This window comes from Humulus lupulus, chromosome 8, assembly GCF_963169125.1.
Source record: "Humulus lupulus chromosome 8, drHumLupu1.1, whole genome shotgun sequence".
In the NCBI taxonomy this organism is placed as follows: Eukaryota; Viridiplantae; Streptophyta; class Magnoliopsida; order Rosales; family Cannabaceae; genus Humulus; species Humulus lupulus.
The window spans coordinates 78616325-78629767 of record NC_084800.1 but is presented as its reverse complement, the minus strand read 5'-3'; the positions used below and the strand labels follow the sequence as shown (position 1 = coordinate 78629767).

Genomic DNA, 13443 nt, shown 5'->3' with positions numbered 1-13443 from the left:
ACACATTATTTGTCTTATATAATGAAGTTTGCATAACACAATTCTTTGCATAAAAAGTGTTATTGTAATAGATATTATAACACAATTTTCGTATTATTTTAATATTTAGATAAGTTTAAATTCTCATTATATATTTTATTTATATAACACTAATTTATTCTATTATATTTTAGTTTTTTTATATAATTAAAATTAACTTTCTAATATATACTAGCATCATCGAATGAACTTGATTTTCAAATAACAAAAAGTAAGAACATTCAACATTGTATTAACAAACCACAAATTAGTTTAAAACATTCAACACTGTCATCAACAACTAAATGTTCTTTAAGTATTCAAGGAGTCTTAAATATTCAACATAGTTAAAAGTTACTACTTTCAACACAAAGAAATAAACAAAGTTACTACTTTCAAGGAGTCTTAAGTATCCTTTTCTACTTCGCTTGTCACATCTGCAAAATAAACAAAGCAATATTTTATTGTTATTATCTAGCATCACAAATTACTTCAAGAAAAATGCTATGGAAATTATATCCAAGAAAAGACACCACATACAAAATAATGAATTCACAACTACACCAAAGCAAACAAAGAAACCAAACACTAAATTATAAGACATTGGTTATTTTTTGAGTATGAAAATGTACCTCTTGGAATAACTTTTTTAGAAGGCCATGCAACTATGGAACCAACTGCTTCTTGTATTGTAAGCATCGCATGATTAGGATGAAATAAGTAAGATTCTGGTACAATATCAACATCAACCCACACTTGCATAAAGTCTGGTCCAAGAGACTTTCCATGTACAGTTATCTTTGGATCACTAGAATCTCAACAACCTTCAGCAACAATTACATCTGCCCAGTCAAGCAAGTAGCAAGCATTCTTCCCTTTTGTAAAGTTATGTCTTTTTTCTAGTGCAATACTCTACCAAATTTATTTTAAAGACAATATATTAGTTTATGTATTTGTTCTTCTAAAATGAAAATTTAAAACAATAACAACTTTTATAATTTACCTTAGGGGACTGAATATTGTTTGACTACGGTACATTACGAGATTGTCCTTCGCTTGGTGTCACTTTACCACCAACCTAAATATAAAACCAAGATAAGTTTCATTGGAAGAAATGAAAACTAAGGTTTATAAGTGCAAGAAAGAAATATCACCAAGTGTTCTTTAAGTAGATTCATCATTTCAGTCATTTTGAGCTTCATATTATGTTGCTCTTCTTCTAACTTGGAGATCTTGCTATTACACATATTAACAACAGTTAGCTTTGACCTTGTTACGCCTCTTCCGTGTCCGATTAAACGACCAAATTTTGGGTTACCAAATAATTTTGTCAAGGCATCCTCATCAGCGTTGTCTGTAGTTCCAGATTTTGGGTCTTCAAGGAGAATCTCATTCAATGAACCCTGCATATAAATTAGTATAACTAATGTATGCATTATGGAAAATAAGTAAAAATTCACAAAAATTAAATGACTAATACTCACAAAAATATCAGGTGTCGTTGGGTTTACAGGTTCACCATTCTTCTTGGTATGGGCTCTCCGAAAAGCATCAATTCTAGAAATTTTAACATCCTCATTTTCTTTCTTCTACACAATACATCAATAGAGATTATAAAATAGAGACTACAATAATGGAAGCAAAAATACAAACAGTATAAAACTTAATTATTACCATATCATCGATTGTTCGAGCATATCCTCTTCGACTTAAGGTGTGTGGAACAGCTTTCTTTCTTCTCTCTTGGTATTTGGCCCTTATATCCTATTTAATAAATAAGTAAAAGAGGCATACCTATATTTAATTTAACACCAACAGAGATAAAAGAGGCAGCAACATTACTTCTTACATCATATTTCTTACCAAATGTTCTTTACTAATTTTTTTGGCAACAAATGCTCTTCATTCTACATCACTTTTTATGCAATCCAGCTTTAAGGCTAGTTGTTCACTCTCATTTTTTGCATTGATAATATCCTTTACAAGTCTAGATTTCCTAGCTCTCCATAGTTCTGCCATCATTTCAAAGCACATCTTTTTTTGCCAATCATCATGTAAGTCATGTTGTGCCTACAATAGAATATGGAATAATATATTATATGTTTAAGTGTAGAGCTGAATATATATATAAAAAAATAGACTCATAAAACTTGTAATTCTACCTGAATAGATGCCCAAAGAACATCTCTCATAATTGGTGAAACTTTCCTCTAATCTGAAATAGTGTAAGGAACAACCTCTCGCACAAGAGCGCCCACAAAAAAAGAAAATTGCACTAAGTTAGTACCAACTGGTTGCCCTTTCTCATTCCAATTTATTATCCTTAAGTCATTGTTCCTCTTGGTAAGATTTGCCAATAGAGTTTTCCCCTTGTCTTCTTGGCTAAGTTCATTACATTCTCATCTACATCTTGAGGTATTTCTTCAATCTCAGTTTGATTTGCCTCATCAGTTGTTTTTTGTAATCTAACAGATTTTCTAAGAGGTTGTTCAAGTTCTATCTCTGTAACGCCCTAAACTCCAGGGACCGTTACGGTGTGCCTTCTAAATAGTGCTAAACTCGCTAATCGAGTCATTTGGCCAAAATCGTGTAACTAAGTATGATTAGCGGTTTAGGGATTAAAAATCTTGGATAAGATATAACGTTTCATTAGAACGTTTAATATATATATATTGGGGTCCCAAAATTATAATTTCAGAGTCTACTACAAGAAAATATTTACAGCAGGCCGATCTAAGCAGCAAAACAGGGATTAACCCCAGTCCTCTTCAAACCTCGACCGTGGTGAACGAGCAGCTGCATATGTACACATCATCACCTAAGCTCTCAAACTCAAGGAAGGTCCAGCTTTCTTTTGCCTTTACCTGCACCACATAGCACCCGTGAGCCAAAGCCCAGCAAGAAAACTTAATATGCTCATGAACAGTTATAACATGACATCGAACCATAAGGCACATGCCTAGCAGATATCGCCCTAATCAGGCAGGCAAACAAATCCACGTAAAGATGGGTATCCAGGATAAGAAATCCTACCCTCCTGAGTGGATGACTATCAAGTGAATCTCAATCAGATAAGTGATTTAACACTAGTGGTTCCGGTAACCATACCGGGCTGATAGCCCTGAAATAAAGAGTAACAGTGGTACAAGTCACTAAGGTGGGATTCGTTCTCTTTAGCCATGTGATGATAGGGTCACCAGGGCTTAACCGATAAGTGAACCTTTCACTAGCTTAAACAGGATAGGTGCATGGTAATTAGTCACCAACATAACCTTCCTCATGACCCTAGAGTCACAACTATGGAACAGCGTTCCCTAGCCATTTGACAAATAGTCACCGGGGCCCTATGCCCTGGCTCTGAGTAACTAGTCTTAGACTAGCAAAGCGCTTATAAGTTTCATCGACCCTAGGGTCGGTCCAGCATTAATGCCATAGAGCCATTCAATGCTGATATTGATTAGATCTAATCTTCATTTGGCTCAGCGTTCTTTACGCTATGCCATTTCTGACTCTTAGGTCAGTGTCCCTAACTAGTCAGTGACATAAACAAGTAAGCAATGCCACCAAACATATATCACATATTCAATATCCGAATACAAGGCATTCAACATGCTTACTTAACAAATACCAGTACAATTAGGACCATGCATAAACACAGAGACTCAAGCTCTGAACAATATCATACTCAGTATACAAAGCATGTCCTAATCACATGTTTCTCGTGCATCACATGCATCCAGAATAACCATGCATGTCACATATACACAGGGTGCAGTTTTCTTACCTTAGATTCGAGCTAGAATCAATATAAGAACGACCCTTGAGAACGATCAACCTTTAAGCCCTTAGCGATCACCTAGTCATAACCAAATATGGGACACCATCAATAAAAATGATCAACATAGGTTTCCAAACCAATATCTAGCCTCCGGGACATCAATCCAAACTAATCCAAGTAGTAGGAACACTCCCGAGGCCTAAAACCAAGTTCCCGGGGTTAAAACACACAAACGGGCTCAACCCTGCTCAAGAGCCGCGGCCCCCAGCACAACCTGAAGCAAGCGCTGCGACGCCCAACACCAAGGGCCACGGCGCCCAGCAAGAACAAAACTGGGGCACCTGCTTCTTCGAGCTAGGGCCGCGGCGCCCAAGAACAGGGTCGCGGCCCCCAACCTTGGGCCATCCCCAAACACGATTTTCAACTTCCCAAATCCTCCAAAAACATGCCTAAACATTCCTCAATCATCAAATCAAAGTTCCCAAGCTTCCCAATGGCGCAAAATCATCAAACCCAAGGCTCAATTGAACCAAAAACTCAACGATTCACAAAAGTCAATTCTAAGCTTAGAAACTTTAAAAACTCAAAACTTCAAACTTAGATTACCTTTGATTGGGTTGTTTTCCATCGAATCCTTTGGTTAAGAAGCTTCTAATCTTCCCTAGGATCGCTATGCCTCGAACCTCGCTTGATTCCGACTCCTAGAACTCAAGATTTCTTCAAAAGGCTTCGAACGGTAAAATGAGCTAATGAAGGAGAGAGGAAATGTTTTCTAACGTACGTTCCATCTGACAAGCTACTTCAAGCTTAAGTAACCTCAAATAAAACCTAGTGCTTGGGGTCCCAAAAACACCCCCGGGACACTATACTCAAAACTACCAGAATTTCCTCCTCACCTCAAATACTCCCAATTTATCATCAAATAAACATTCTTATTACCCAACAATCGACCCCGTTATGACGAAACCGCTAACTCACAATATAAGATCGTCTCATGCCGAATAGCTCAAATATATCTCCATAATAATGAAATCTCATTCACAAATTACAATATGCACCCAATTTACAAATATGCCCTCAACAGGCCAAATTACCAAAATGTCCTTATAATTATAAATACCCCCATATGCATGCATTTATCATCATATAATAATATAATTCACATTAACATGCATATAATCATTTAATATCATAATAAATCAATTATGGCCCTCCCGGCCTCCTAATCAAGGTCCTAAACCTTATTATGAAATTTGGGGCATTACAACTATCCCCTCCTTATAGAAATTTCGCCCTTGAAATTTACTCGAACAGCTCGGAATAACAATTCCGCACAATTGACTCTAATTTCCCAAGTCACTTCCTCGACCTCACTGTCTCTATAGCGTCACCTTAACCCAAGGTACATTCTGTTCAACATAACCTTATTACTTCTATCACAATATGAACCGGCTATTCCTTACCGGAATACTTAACCTCAACCTTTAGATTCTTATAACTCAACTCATAAGTTCATTTAACCCATGTCCACTGCATGGAAGCACATAATACGTTGTATACAACTGACAGTGCCAAAGAAAAAAAAACTGATCCAAAATCAACCTAACCCGTTCTATCCAGAATTCAAGCTGTTAAATTACTCTAGGGCTCAACTCGCCCCAAACTCCTCACCCTTTTTCCATGGTGATACTTTTAAGGGAGATATAATCTTCTACCTGAAACTCTATCACTACAAGAAAAAATATTTTTAATAACACCGAAAATGTGTTATAAAAACATACCATAACACTTTTTGATGTGTTAAGACCGACTATGTTATCGTAAGTCAGGGTACTTTACATAACACTTTATCATTGTTATACAGATGTGTTGTTATACTGTCAACGATAACACAATTTCTGTGTTATTTTAATAAATAGATAAGTGTTTAATTATGTTATTTATAGTTGATTATATAACACATTTCAATACTTATAAATTTGTGTTATACTACACTTTAGTATAACACATTTTTTGTGTTATACTATAGTTTAGTATAACACATTTTTTGTGTTATACTACACTTTAGTATAACATGTGTTATATTAACTTAGAGAAACATAATCTTTTTTACTTACACAAAACTAGGAAAACAAATATAAAAGTTGAAGCCAAATAAGGTAACATAAATAGATTTTTATTAATTACTCAAATGTAATTACAATATTTAGTCTACTAGTCTAGGCTTAAGAAAACATATTACAACATAATTTATGCCCAATTCAGATTCCTTTATCACTAAATACAAAACAAGAAATGTATACAAAAATTAGTGAAATACATTCTTCCATTCTAAAGGCCTCAAGTACAAATGTTGTCAAGAATTGCTCCAAAGAAATCATCTCAATATACATACACATTGTAAAAAAAAAGTCATTTTATTATTAAGAACATAAGACTTAAGCTAGTTTCCACCTGTAAGCATATAAAGTTTAAATTAAATTTGTAATAACTCCAAAACTTGACGAAACAGCAGGGTATAGCAAGATGTACTACCATGCAAAACAACGACTGAAGCAACAAAAAATGCAACTTAAAACAATAAGCTAAGAGATGAACGAAGAGAAAATTCCACTGCCAAACAGAGTACTCTATCAATACCTAAAACTTAATGAAAATGAAAGAAACATTCAGCAGCATAATTCTAAAGCACAACAGAAGACTTTCTTCTTTATACCTTGACAAGGGCCGATGAAAGTCATCTTTTTGTTGGTAGTTGGTCTTCTAACATGGTCATATCAACCTATTAAGAAAGAAAAATCTAAGCATATGAATTTTCCACAAAACAAACAATTAAATTCAGAAATGAAAGTGAGTGAGAAAATCAGAGAGGATAGAGAATGAATGAACTGAACTTTATTGAAATATATAGAAGTGTTAAATAGAAAAAGAGAATACATCACTTATAATGAGCTAAAAATTAGAGTAAGACTATCAAATTCATAGAAAACCATAACAGATCTAGCAGCTACCACTTAATAGATAAAATTTGTAGTAATAAAAGTACTACAATCTTTCCATTAATCATTTATAGTGTGCACAAGGGAAATAAAAAGCCTACTTATTCTTGCTTATGTTCTTTCCAACTCACTCTGGTCATCTGGTAAAATAAGCAGCAAAACATAAAAATAGGCACAAAACAGGACACAAAATACAATAAACTCTTCATCTGAGGCAATTACACATAATTAGCAATAAATATTTTGAATACATTTTATCTTCATCATATTTAGAATGCATGGATTATATAATACTAGTAGAAAGAATTTGCAGTTTATCAACATACAAGCAGGGCTGTCTAAATGTGAATACAACAAATATATCATCACACAAAATCCTAAATCTAATATCAATATTAGAAATATATACAACAAACATGCCATAGATAAGCAAATAGAACATGCTATGGAAAAACAGGGGACAAAATCAGGCATATGCTGAAATTTGATGAACCAAGATATTCAACGAAATCATTAGATAATAATTATAAATATATAAAAATGCACATATGTCATCATAGATTTCTAGAGTCCACAAGGAAATAAAAGCCCAACCTTTTGATTTTTATCACTTAAAAGACCATCAAGAGCAAGGTGATTCAGAAACTGTACAGAAGAAGAAGAAGAAAATTCATTATTTTTAAACAATTCATTAACCAGAAAACAGAAGTCCATAATCTCTTTACAGAAGTTAAAAGGAAAGGAAAACACAGATCGACATGTTTACACTCAAATTGTACATCCACCAAGCAAGCCCTCTAACTAAAATATGGATGGAGAAAGCATAAAGATTACGAAAACATTAAGTGACAACACAAAATCAACATTAAATATTCAAGATATGTAATTTGAATACATCCAGCAGTACATTTTTTTTTTCTTTCTAATCACGGTACCTGAGGATATGCAAATGCATGCATGTATAAGCTGATTCTCTAGGAAAAACACTAGGTCGGCAATGTTCAGAAATACAAATAATCAAGCACCAGCACACAATATATTATCTAGATCTTATCATTGGAGCTTGTAACAATTTACAAAACTAAGAATATAATAAATATCTTGAGAGCTTCTAGGGCTCCAATGTAACCAAATTTTCATAATTTACAATAGGATGAGCTAGATTATGGTGATGTTGCAGAGCTATTATAGTAAAATATACAAAGAAAAAAGATTCAATATAAGCAATCATTGAACAATCTGTATCCATATCCAATCAAGGTCTTCTAAAGGTTGACATATAACCCAAGCAATTATAATCAATAAAGATAATCCATTTCATAAATATCAACTAAAGATAACTATGGAGAAGCAATAAAGAATCAACACAGTCATAATCAAACCCAAATATAGACCCTATTGCCCAACATAATGTGTTTAAGTTGTTTCAATTCCAATCCTCGCCACGTAATTGTTTGCTTAGCTTCTTTAACATCTGCATTATACAAGGATAAACAACATAAGGTAGAATTTATAATGAAAATAACATATAACACATCTCTTGTAAGACTAAAATTAGAGTATGGATGTTCATCTCTTGTAATTTTCCAAACTAAAAAGCATAATTTCTGTCTTAATTATAGAATGAATCTTGGACAATAATCAGCAGCTAGGCCAATCATCCTTGTAAAGTATCAGTACTATCAAACCAAACAACAAAAAGAGAGCTCATAATCAATAATTAGACTATAAAATTGTTGTAAAATAAATAATTATGTAGTAAAGTTAATGAAAAATCCAAAAATGAACACAAACACAAAAATGAACACAACCTAAATAATATGCTGAAGTTGTAGTCTAGCAAAATCCATATACATATGAATGCTAGCTTTTCCTAAAAATAGACTTGTATCTAAACATGATATATAGGAGGTATATATGTGTGTATGTTTTCACTTTCATCATATATCAGTCTATATTTTTCCTATATGTTCTCTCTCCATTTCATAAAAGGTGAGCCATTAGTTAATTATTTTTTTTCTTCTTGAGAAGTAGTTCGTCTCTCATGTCTCTTTAAACTAACATCATGTTATATGAGAATCAATTTTTTCTATCCATATATATAAAATAAGAAAATGAACACACCCTAGCTCCCATCTCCGATTGTTCATCATTCTCATCATGATATTATAACCCTTTTTAACATAAAGCCAATTTATATTAAATAAGACAATAACATGTCAGCCCTTGTAATCCTCATATCATGAAGGTGATTAACTTTGATCATAATGAAGTTCTTTGTCTCCACTTTGTTTAGCTTTAAGTCTACACACATTATAAATATAAAGATCATGATGAAAAAGCTTACTAAGAAAGCCCATATATATATATATTAAATTATTAACTAAAGTAAAGCAATGATACACGAGTAAGTTTAGATCAGATAAGTTTTTTTCAACAATCAAATTGTTCAAATCTGAAATCGCAGAGATAAATATTTTAAAAAATGAAAATGGGAAAGGAGTTCAAATCCATTACAGTTGTACAGGGGAAAATATATCTAGCATTTTATCTTAAGTTATAGAATATGCATGAGTTATATAATTGAGGCCCTGTTATTTGTTGTATAAAGAACATTTTTGTTGCTAGGCATATATTGCTTCACTTCATATACTTTACTATAATAGGAACACTTGGAAATCACTTATAAGTTTAAGAGTTATGGTGTCGTATGTGTGATTTAATTTGTATTTATGCAACATGTTAGGGGTGAAGTCTTTTTTCTAGACATAAACACACCAATTTTTTATATTTCATTGATCAAGTCATAACAAGAAAGAGTTGCTAAACTGGATTATAATTTGCTGCAATAATTATGAAGCTTACCCTACCCAAATAAATATGTCAGATTCATCACAATAAAAAAAAAGGAGCCAGTGACTCCCCAAACTACAATGTTAATGATGATGTGTCTATCTAAATAGCACCAAAAATAAAATTTTATTAAAGGCAAGTACCTTATTGTGGTGACTATGAGCTTCATAACTTTCCTTACTATGGCAACCATAAACTCCATAAATTTCCAAGTGTTCCTGAGCTGGCTATCACTAATAATGATACACTAAATTTCCATAAGTTCCCTTCAATGCATCACAAACAAAAAAAATAAAGTCAACTAAAAAAACCTTACACAAAAAAAAAAAACAGCACATTATCTGAAATGGATAATAAAAAATAAAATATTATATGGAAAGGAAATAAGCTATTGTAGGTCATATCAAGATCAAACAAATAGATGACCTCACCTTTCTTTATGGTTGAGGATGTTGTAGAGGGAGAGAAGAGTGATTTATTGGGCATCTCACATAGTTGAGGCCAACATAAAAACTAGTGCCCAGAAGGGAAGAGAGCGAGAGAGTTAGAAAGAGGAACGAGAAAAATGGGGGAAAACTCTCAAGTTTCTCCATAGATGCTTGTGGGTTTAATTTCAGAATACAAGTCCTTGATTTCTTAAACAAAAAAATAAACTACCTTTCTCCTGGAGCATAGGAGCGGTTAAGAGGATAAATTAATTAGAAGAAGGATGTTTTAATTAGGGCTTCATTTGTTATCAAATGAGTGGGATGATAAAAGTATAACATATTACTCAAACTAAAGAAAAACAATTAAACAAGCAGCTGGTATGTACAGAAACTAATTAAGAACAAGAACTCTTCAAACATATTCTTTAACACTAAACAGGAACTAACACATACACAACAGTTGTGCTCTCAAGTTTTCTCTCAACGCATAAAACTCTATGCTATTTCTTGTATTCTAATACTTACAACTTCTCTCTAATTTTTCTCTCTGAGTTCTCTCACTCTAAAACAATTCAAACACAAATATATATATATATATGTATACACATATTGTTGAGCCTCTTGTTTTACATAAGGCAGCCTGCACATTGCAAAACCAACAATAAATCACAGGGAGACTTCTCTTCTTCTTAATATTTTTTCTTTCTAATGTAACATACATAAGAGTACACCATAAAGGATAACAAAATCACAACACCAATGGAAATGTATTTTACCGAATGTTGCTTTTTCTTGGCAAGAATTTGCACCAATTTGTATAATTTTTGAAGAACTTCCTCATTAACTCATCCACAACAACATCTTCTAACTGTGATGGAAAATATCATAAAGTCAAATTTATATAAGAGGATTAGTTAAAGCCAGAACTTTACAACCTTAATTAACAATCAGAATACCTTCAACACAGACTGCTTATTAGCTTTCCGAATGTGAATATTGGCAAGGAGAAGAATTAGATGCTCCTCTGGTTGGAAACATTGCCTTCCTGGTTAGAAAACACATTATGAAAATTAAGAGAAGCATCAAAATATGAGCAATACAGAAGAAAGAGCACATATCTTATCAGATCATCTCGTATTGTAGCTGATCTAAAGTACCTGGAAACCAAATCATTCTGAAGAAAATCAAACAAGACAATGAATTCTCCATGCCTCTGAAAGTCTGGGGTTGAAGGTAAACCACAGACATTGCGAACAACTGCAATTGCAGCCTTTATCTGTGTCATTTAGGCAAGTTTATCATCATGCTTAAATATTCTAACACCATGGTGTTGTTCCAATAATGTGTACATAAACTCTAACTTGAGTCTTTAATTAGAATTGAAAAAACTAATAAAGAAAGAAAAATTGGATCATCCAAACAGCACCAAACCTCATTTAATTGCATTATTGCTTGCTGAATACCTCCATGATCAAGTGGTAGAATAGTATACGGAACAAAGAAGTCCAATTTTTTGTTGGCTTGTTCTCTATTGGCAAGAGCCTGAGGTAAAAGAGTTAGAATATTAATATATTCATGTTCAAAACAAACTCGTATCTAATTTGAACAAAGAAATTATGTAGATACAATTAAAAAACCCCAATAATAAACTTATATTTTTATTAGAACATTATTACAAACGAATGGTGGGCATGTATCAAAACTCATGAAAATACAACAAATATGCCTAAAATCACTAGAAATCAAAATCATAAAATGAATAATATTTTGGTTACAATATGTATAATTAAAACAGTGATTATACTGTTTGCTATATATATATATATATATGTGTGTGTATGGGATGCTATTTTTACAGTTGATAAATTTGGTAATAAAACCTTTTATAAAGAGAACGGGCAATATGAAAACAAAGAACAAAACATCATTATACAACAAACAATGCACAAACAAAGAATAAAAAAGTTGAATTTCATACTATATGCCAAAAAGGCCTTAATTTTACCAATAAAATTATCAATAAATCTTCTTATTTTGAATTAAAATAAAAAAGTAACGATACATGATGAACAACAATCAAGTGGGATCATAAATTAAATTCAAGAGCATTGGAAGAATAAGTAGAAGCTATCTTTGTTGTTGAGATGAAAGAGGTGAGAGAAAGAGATTGACCTAATATTTTCCCCAATCCACCGCACATTAGCACAAATCCATGGATAAGAAACAAAAAACACAACCTGAGAAAAGAAAACAAATCATAAAATTACCTGGACTCGGCGGGAAACGGAGCCGGCAGAGACTTCTTGGCTGAGATCGCAAGAGAGAGAGAGATCGTGATGGTGGAGCTTAGAGCGTAGAGAGAGAAGGAAAATGGAATATGAAGATGCGTTCATGTTTAGGATTAGTATTTGCTGGTGGAGGTGAAGATATGTGATGGAGAAGCTTTCAAACAAAGTAATTTAGGCGAGAGAAAATAATGAGGAGCGAGAGAGAGATAGAGAGAGAGAATGGGATTTGAGGAAAAGTATATCACTGTTTTTGGTTTGCCGCTTAAATTTTTTTAGCCCGCCTTTTATTTTCGGAAATCCTATTTTACCATTTTTTAATCTGACTTATTATAATACTTTTTGAAAAAACTTATAAACATGTGTTGTAGAAAGGGGAATTTGTTGTAGTGTATATTCCTGCTTTCCAATTCAGTAAAACTTTTCCATTTATTCTGAGAAGTGGGCATCCAAGCTCCACCCTTTAATAATTTCAATAGTCCCCTGGACCACCTCAGGATCCAGATATACATTAACTCATTCATCTTATAAGATGTTCCTCCAATAATAATTGGATAACCCTCTCTCTCTGATTTACCACCAGTCTGAGAGTAATAAACTGTACTGAATTCCATCTATATAGTCATCACCCCCTTAACCCTTCCAACACCTGGAAGTCGCAATAGAGTCTTCATCTAATAAGATAGACCTTGAATTCTCAAGAAGGCGCTCTATCCCTCTCACAAAGAGATTTGAATACCGGTCAGCTGTACTATTTACTTATCCTTACTGATAAAAATGAACTCACTTGGACTACCAGTCCACAATGAGTCAATGCCAATTCATACTGATCCACTAACCTGGAAATCCCACCGCGAAACTCATCGCAATGCCCCCTTTAATCCCATTATAAAACACTCAAAGGCTGTAATGGCCTTGCTGATTCCTGATACTCTGTCTTGACTTGCTAACAGGTTAAGAATTTTATCACGCATCCCATTACATCCCTCTTCATCTCAAGACACCACTATAAAGCTTTCATATCTTGTTACATTTCCATGATGCCTGAATGAAAATAAAAGAAGAATAACACAAAATTCATC

The 13443-nt window shown here is 33.2% G+C and overlaps 1 long non-coding RNA gene across 9 annotated transcripts; it reads right to left on the bottom strand.

The window, feature by feature from the left end:
• Positions 1-289: 289 nt before the first annotated feature.
• Positions 290-12609, bottom strand: LOC133797899 (uncharacterized). Of its 9 annotated transcripts, XR_009875732.1 has the most exons (17): positions 12344-12609; positions 11508-11618; positions 11234-11352; positions 11033-11121; positions 10853-10944; positions 9792-9914; positions 7390-8269; positions 6513-6578; positions 2181-2882; positions 1882-2088; positions 1693-1782; positions 1503-1607; positions 1337-1421; positions 1173-1254; positions 1022-1096; positions 651-930; positions 290-455 (listed from the first exon to the last, which is right to left on the bottom strand). It is a non-coding gene; the product is annotated as an uncharacterized LOC133797899 (long non-coding RNA). The 9 variants fall into 9 exon arrangements; XR_009875728.1 differs by having other exon boundaries at positions 1173-1421; XR_009875731.1 differs by having other exon boundaries at positions 1173-1421; positions 1503-1575.
• Positions 12610-13443: the final 834 nt, after the last annotated feature.